Below are 7992 nucleotides of genomic sequence, written 5' to 3'. Positions count from 1 at the left end.
GGTTTTTTGCCTTCCTCCGCAGCATGGGGCAGGGGTCGCTTGCTGGAGGATTATCTGCTACTTGAAGTCTTTAAATCAGGATTTGGGGCTTCAACAGCTGAGTCAAGGGAGAGAATTATTTCAGGAGTGGGTAGGTCAGCTTTTGTGGCCTGCATCTTGCGGGAGGTCAGACTAGACGATCATAATGGTTCCTTCTGATCTTAAGTTCTATGATTCTATGATTCCCTGTGGATCGCCCCATTCAAGGAGCGTTCGTTCTAGGCAGCAAGCCGGTAGTTTTGGATCATCTGCAAATTTTGTCAGCTCACTGTTTAGCAGGTTGTTTATGAATATGTTGACTAATACTGGAAACTAGTTACCTGTTTCCATCCTGAAAACTGACCATTTATTCCTACCCTTTGTTTCTTGTCTTTTAACCGGTTATTGATCCATGTGAGGACCTTCCGGAGGTGAAAGTAAGCCGGTATGTTCCGGTATGGGGTACCGGCAAGAGACGGTATGCTGTGCCAGCCCGGCCCGGCTACCCCAGGCTGGTGATTTAAAGGGCCCAGGGCTCCCTGTAGCGGCCGGAGCCCCTGGCACTTTAAATCACCTCCCGAGCCCCCCTGCCGGAGCCCCAGGGAGCAAATCACTGCCGTGGGTGCTGCTCTCTCCCGCTCTGCCAACACAGAGCAGGGGCGGCAGAAGCTTCCTTACAGTGGGGGGGGCACCGTTGTCCGAACTGTGGCACCCCCATGACACCCCTTCCCTAAGGACCCCCACTCACACCACCTCTCCCCCCGAGGCCACACCCACAGACGCCTCTTCCCCAAGACTGCACCCTCCCCCCCATCATTTGTCCTAACAGCCAGTAAAGAGTGGTGGGACCATGGCCCTCTAAACCCCCTGTTCCAGCACCCCTGACACCGAGCTAAGCAGGCAGCAGTGTGTACATGTGTGTGTGTGACAGAGAGTGCTGTGCTGAGCCAGTGAGAGAAGGGGGCTGATGTCTGGGCTGTCCCCTGCCTCAGGACTGGTTGCTTCCAGCAGCTGTCTGAACTTAGAGACAGTGTGCGACACACTCACTCTTCCGCAACGCACACACTGTCTCCCCCCCCCACACACACACGCTCTCTACCCCACCACACACATGCAGTTGAAAAGCAGCTGGCAATCTAGTAGGATGCCCATGGAACAATGGGATAGAAACCTGCATCATGTGATGCTGTACCAGCCCGTGAGGCATTGCAAACCCTTCCCAAAGCACCCTGCAGCCAGCTGCACAGTGGGATGGCTACCCACAGTGCACTGCTCTCTGTGGCCATCCAAGAGATGCTAACATGGATGTGCTCTGGTGACACAGGGGAATAGGGTGGACATGCAACAGCTGTTCAATTAAAACACTTTAACCTAAGCCACATTATTCTTTCATGTAGACATAACTGAAGAGTGAGACAAGACCCAGCTCCATTGAAACTAAAGAACCACAACTTCCTGCGTAGTTGGCAGGATTTGAACCTGCGCAGGGAGACCCCAATGGATTTCTAGTCCATCGCCTTAACCACTCGGCCACAACTACTTGCTTGATATGTGGCTTTCACTGCACTCTAGTTCTGTTCTCACTGAGTGATCCATTCCAGTTGTTTCCTCAGACCAGCTTCCACAACACACCCACTGCTGTGCCCTTGTGTAAGTGTGTCCATGGCTGAATAGCAAGAATTCCTGCTCCTTTCTCTTCTGGCTGGAGCATGAGGAGAGTGCGTTTGTGGCTAACGACGTTGCTGTAGCTTGTTGTCCATTTCCTGCCTTGATCATTCAGACAGTCCCTTTCCTGTCGTATCCCCAGTACATCAGTGATTGTGATAGTAGGGGGCAGGTTTTCTCTGGGGCACTGAGCTTTGCCAGGGGGTTGGTGGCTCCTTTCTTTCCTCACCCTGGAGAAAAATCAGCTTTTTATTTCATCCTTGATGTTTCAAGGAATAATAACAGATGACCAAAGAAAGAGGTGGACAGGGCGGTTCTCAGGGGAGGGGGCAGAGAGGTGTGAGCGGTGGGCAGGGCAGGAGAGGGGCAGAGATGTTTTAGCGGTGGGCTGGTCTGGTCTCAGGAGGGGGCAGAGCGGGGGGCCAGCAGGCAGACCTTGGGGTAGGGAGTGGAGAGGCGCGAGGAGGCCTTGGGGGAGGAGAGGAGCAAGCAAAAACTGGATGCAAGGCTCCAGATGTGGCCTCACCAGTGCTGAATAGAGGGGAATAATCACTTCCCTCCATCTGCTGGCAACGATCCTACTAATCCAGCCCAATATGACCAGTTACCCATATTGAATGCAGACACAGCAATATCTGATACATTGGTTCCTGTCCATTCAGGAGGTTATTTCCCACCTATTCATAAATAATGAAGATGCTCTAAGCGGAGGGGAGAGAGCTGTCCTGTCCGTGCAGTTAACCCATCTCCCCGAGAGTAACAGTAATAGTAATAAATAGTAATAATTGGAGATATACCAATCTCCTAAAATTGGAAGGAACCTTGAAAAGTCATCCAGTCCAGCCCCCTGCCTTCACTAGCAGGACCAATTTTGGCCCCTGATTCCTAAGTGGCCTCCTCAAGTATTGAACTCAGAACCCTGGGTTTAGTAGGCCAATGCTCAAACCACTGAGCTGTCTTTTCTGAGTGGTAGCTATGTCACTGGTGGAAGCTATGTTGACGGGTGTGCAAGCTGTGGTGTCTACATGTATATGTAAAGTTTAATTAACCCCCATTTTTAAAACCCATGAGGGTGACACATCGGGAATGCAAAGCAACAGGTTCCTAGTTTGCACATGGATGGTGACAAGGGATTGAACTCAACTCCCCTCTTTTCACAGACACATTTGTTTTATTCTCTGAGGTCAAACATAAGTTTAAATGTTGTACTTAGTCCTCTGCCTTGTAGCTTCAACAGCCATAGATGCAAGATGAGTTACTGCAGCCTAGACCTTGTGTCCGTGTTTAGGTGGTTTTCACATAAACATTCAAGCAGCTCACAGTAATGTCCCGAGCTCCCCAAGTGCCACTGACAGCTGAGCTCTTCCTGCCCACTGAGCCCAGCCCAGACAGTGGGTGGGGGATGAGTTTGTACCCAAATAACTGACAGAGCCAAGCAAGGAGCAAAGAAATGTTTGCTCCGGTCACTAGGTCTCTGTTTCTATTGCTCCTTTGCTCTCTCCCTTCCTGATAAGGAGCAACGGTAAGAGAGGAAGAGGTTAAAACATGTGCTAGGTGGTGGCTGGGTTTGGATGACAAATTTAAAACCATCACAGCGCCCTCTAGTATGACACTGACACCATCAGATTCTCACCTTTCACTCACACTTCATTAATAACAGTTTCCCTGAACTACTTTGCTATGATTATTTCAATGGTTCCTACACCGATACCTGCTGCCCCTTCTGGCTGGTTAATTGCACTATTTGGAACCTGCTCCTAAAATTTCACCCTTCCTGGGAGCAAGATTCAGAACTGCCCAAGGAAACCCCATTGGGTTTCAAGTGCAGCCCAGGCAGGGTGGCAAGGGGACAGCCCAGGGGTCTCAGAGCTTCTTCTTCCTCACAGAGAGAAGGTTAAGGGGGGCCACTAGTTATGACTCCTGGGTTTTAGTCCTGGCTGTGGGAGGAAAGGGGTGTTTAGTGGATTAGAGTTGGGGGCTTAGGAATCAAAGAGGAAACATCTCCTTTTTCAGCTTCAGTGCACATTGAACAAGAACATGGCTTCTCATCTCTTAGGTTTCAGAGGAGCAGCCATGTTAGTCTGTATCCTCAAAAAGAACAGGAGTATGTGTGGCACCTTAGAGACTAACACGTTTCTTAGGTTCTGTTGCCATCATGTGGCCATTTCATTTCACTTCTTATTGTTAAAAGGTCTGGGTACTTTGCACAGAAACATCATTTCCTTGGCAGAGACGGAGAAGTGGAAGCTGCATTGATTTAATCCTCTGAAAAATAGATAAGGATTAAAATATTCCCTAGACAGCTCAGTCCCAGCCGTCCTCCTCACCGCTGCCAGTGAAGCTCAGTTCTGTCCCACGGCCCCAAGAATTGCTGGGTGCAAGTCCTGGGCCTGATGTGAAGTCAATGTAGGGGTGACTCTGCCTGCCTAGATTGTTCTGTAGAAAAATTCAGACACACACCATGTCTGGTGAAGGAGAGACAGATGTGTTGTTTGATTGTTTTTCTCATTCTAAATTTACTTGATCAATTTGATGGCAAAAATATTTGTATGAGACCATGAAAAAAAGAAGAAACCACGAAAATACCCATGGGAGAAAGGGGGTTCTGAGAGCCGGTAGATATGGAGATTTTTATGAAAGGGGAGAGGCCAAATTAGGGCCTTTAGCTGGAGCAAAGGAGGAGGGTTTTTTGTGCAGTTTCATTTTAATCAGCCTCACATCCTGTAGTCCCTGCTTCACCACCCCACCAACATGTGACCTAGCGCCTCCCCACTGGCAAAGCCACCTCTGACTCCTGAGACCACCCTACTGGACTCGCCTCCAGATCCCCAGCACTCCCTCCTTGCTGGATCCCTGGCAGCCAGAGCTCTCCCGCAGAACTGCGTGGTTTCTCCCCTGGGTCTCTGGTCAAGGACGGCTACTGGCTTCTCCTGAGAATGCAGCTGAGAAATGACTTGTCCTTCTCTAGATTCTTGCCTGTGGTCTCTGAGAAGCAGGATGGGCCCTGTATGATAAAGTCCATGTAACATTCCCCTCACATCCCAGCCCTGGTATGTCGCCAGTAGCTGCTGTCCCTGAGGAGCAGCCAAGGATGTTCCCACCATTCAGGAGACCCCAGCCTGGGACTAAAGTCAGCTTCAGGCTTCTCCTCTCTCCCTTCTTGGAATCAAGTTCATGTTTTTGCCAAGAGTTAAAGCAGCCCGAACCCCCAGAGTCTGGATCAATGTCACAAGTTCCCAGTGTCTCCGTGGTAGAGAATTTGTTAAATCTCAGGTGAGTGGGGTTAAATCAGTTCTCAGCCTGAGTCCTTTGCTCTTAATCCTGAGGATATTGTCCCTCCATGGGGCCATTTCCCACCTCTCTTTCCTAGGGAAGCACAATTTTCCTTGCACAGACACAGGAACAGCAAGATCTTTCTCTGTCCCTTGTGCAAAGCAGGGGGCCAAATTCCATGGAAACAATGGACAAGCAGGGGGCTCTGGGCACATCCAGCCCTGGCCGTGAGATGTTCCCTCCCCTCTTTCTTTATGCCCCTGTTGTTATTTCATGGATTGTCTGGGATGGGGGAAAAGCTGACATCACTGCAGGTGGAGGGGGAAAGAACCGTGAAAGTCTCAGGACCCAACCCCTGCTACCAGGATCACTGAGGTGCTGGGAATCTGCATGGGAAAGGGACGGTGAATTGTCAAGGTGGGAATGAATAACAATCTACAACTAGATCCACCTCATTAACCACTGACACAGGCTAATCCTGCTGCAGCTAGAAGGGAAACTGGGAGTGATTCTTGCTGTCAGCCATGGAAACAGTGACCCAATTGCACCGCAGTGAATGACCTGGGGAAAGCTGGACGTCACAGGCAGGTGGAAAGAGCAGATCCTAGAAACACCTGCAGCGCCCCACAGCATTTCTGCTACCACGGTCAGGTGTTGAGTGACTCACTGATGCCCCCGACACATTTCCTTCCAGCACGGGTGCAGCACCCTCACCCAATGCTGGGAGAGGGCTGAGTGTATCCTCTGCAACCTGAGCCCAGGGCACCCACTCTTCTGCCCCACACATAGAATCTGGCCCTGCTGCAAAGTGACCCCTAAGAACCAGCAGCCTGCAGGACAGCAGGTTTGGCCTCAGAGCAGGGAATGTCCCCATGCCTTTAGGCCACTAGGTGCTCTGGAAACAGGAGGGCTCTGAGTATAACCTATAGCATACATGACCACTCCAGGGATGTAGCTCAGTGGTAAAGCACATGCTTTGCATGTATGAGGTCCTGGGTTCAATCCCTAGCATTTCCAAGTTCTTTTCACCCTGCTGCTTTGCTCATGACCCAGAGGGATGTGGTCTAGCAGTCTCCCTGCAGGAATTTCAGTCCTGCTCAGTGAGGCAAGTGCCAATTTGCGTGGAAGTTCTGGGGGTTTCTGCTCCCAAGTCTCCTCTGTACATTTAAGAATTCCCACCAGCTGTGCCAAGCTTGGGACAAAGGAGTAGATGAGAAGGGAGAGATCCTCCAGCACTGGAGTGGAAAGGTCCCATCTGCACAGACTGAGAGGCAAAGACTAGACTTATTTCTTTGTCTGGGCCCAATCTTTTCACCTGAGTATAGCCCTTGTTCCAGCTCAGGTGGTAGCTGGGGGATGTCTCGTGACTGCTTGTTTGTTCAGTTCCACCCCCTTATACAGCTTTGGTACAAGGCAGGGAATTTTTCTCTCTCCTGAGGAAGAGCCCCAGGTTTAAGATGGATTCCTGTACCAGGTGACATGGTCACATGTCCCGTAGAGACCCCCAAGCCTTCATTCTTCCTAAGCCTGACTCTACAGATGGTGCAGGACAGAGCCATCTCCAGTCAATTGTCCTGCCACGGGAGCCATCAAGAGTCCAAACCACTGCTAATGGCCCACACTTTGCATCATTACAACAGGACTAGAGTTATAGTTCATATTTCTAGTTCTCCTCAGATCCAAGAATGATCGGTTCATACAAATAGGATGAAATACACACAGTAGATTATAAGCTTTGTAATGATACCTTACAAGAGAGACTCCTTTGCATGAAGAATAGTCCAGTCACTTTATATTCACACTCATTAGTGCGTATTTTCATAAAATCATGGGAGTGCAACGTCACAGCAGGGAAAAGGGTTTACCATGGCACCTGGGAGCAGTTGAGTTTCATGTTCAGGCTGTAGAAGGAGTTCATCCAGGTTTCGTGAAGCACACAGGACCTTACGGTGCCTGATACAGGAATGGCCTTGACACGATAAAGGATGGGAATTGCATTTTGCTTTTTATTTCTGTAATTTCCAATGACATTTCTGTTTGTGATTTCTGTTTTGCTTTGTATAACTGGGTGTTTTCTCCTGGATTTGATATTTAATGAAAACAATAAGGCCTCAGGGCACCGGATGAGAGCAGGCTGGGGCTAGGACTGCTAAGAGCGAGAGTAGCAGGTTTTCCATAGTTTCTGCCCCCATTTTTTCTTGACTAGTTTCTCTTCTGCATGAAATTCCATACTTTTCAAATGTGAGCCTGGCTAGCTCAGTTGACAGAACATCAGACTTTAATCTGAGGGTCCAGGGTTCATCCCTGGTCACAAAGAAATGCTTTCCTGTAACTTCCCCTAAAGGGTTTTAGAAGGACTGTCCTGACTCTAGTTTTTCCTTTTCAGACATGCCTTCCTAGGAAGGGCCCTTTACTGCCTGGGACTCAAGGTGCTATTGCCTCACCTGTCCACTGGGCCTCACAGTCTGGAGGAAGAAAGGCTCTGGCCTGCAGCAAAGTGCTGTGTGCTGACTTGAACAAATGCAGGGCTGGCCAGAGAGGCATGTTCCCACTGAATCCTTCCTGCCAGAAAAAAATTGTCCCCATTAGACAGGGCGTGGCTCCAGGCCCCAGCACGCCCAAGTGCGCAGCTGGGACAGCAAGCCGCGGGGCCTCTGCCGGGTCGCCACTAGGGGCGCAGGCAGGCTGTCAGCGGCATGCCTGCTGCGGGTCCTGTCCTGCGACTGGCGACCTCCCGCAGTGCGTCGCCAAGGCAACTTGCCTGGGCCGTGTTTGAAGGCAAAATGCCTAGAGCCGCTCCTGCCCACAGAGTCCTCCCTGCAGTTCACAGTAATCACAGGTGCCTGCTGGTCCCATGGTGTAAGGGCCAAACTCACGACTTTGAATCCTGCAATCTGAGTTGAAGTCCTGCAGAATCTGGAAAACAATTCCTGTGCCACAAACCCTGCTGGCCTTCCAAGGCTCTGTCTTGCTTTCCGCCATGAAAGCCACTACACTAAGCATTTTTAGCACCTACAAAGGATAAATTCAACAAAA

General features: G+C 50.2%; 2 non-coding genes across 2 annotated transcripts; one reads left to right on the top strand and one right to left on the bottom strand.

Annotated features, from left to right (window-relative positions):
• Positions 1-1476: 1476 nt before the first annotated feature.
• On the bottom strand, positions 1477-1558 carry TRNAS-AGA. Its single transcript has one exon. It is a non-coding gene; the product is annotated as a tRNA-Ser (tRNA).
• Positions 1559-5901: 4343 nt separating this feature from the next.
• On the top strand, positions 5902-5973 carry TRNAA-UGC. Its single transcript has one exon. It is a non-coding gene; the product is annotated as a tRNA-Ala (tRNA).
• Positions 5974-7992: the final 2019 nt, after the last annotated feature.

Source organism: Mauremys reevesii, linkage group 23, assembly GCF_016161935.1.
Source record: "Mauremys reevesii isolate NIE-2019 linkage group 23, ASM1616193v1, whole genome shotgun sequence".
NCBI lineage: Eukaryota > Metazoa > Chordata > Testudines > Geoemydidae > Mauremys > Mauremys reevesii.
The sequence above is the reverse complement of the archived record's forward strand: the minus strand, read 5'-3'. Positions and strand labels throughout refer to the sequence as shown.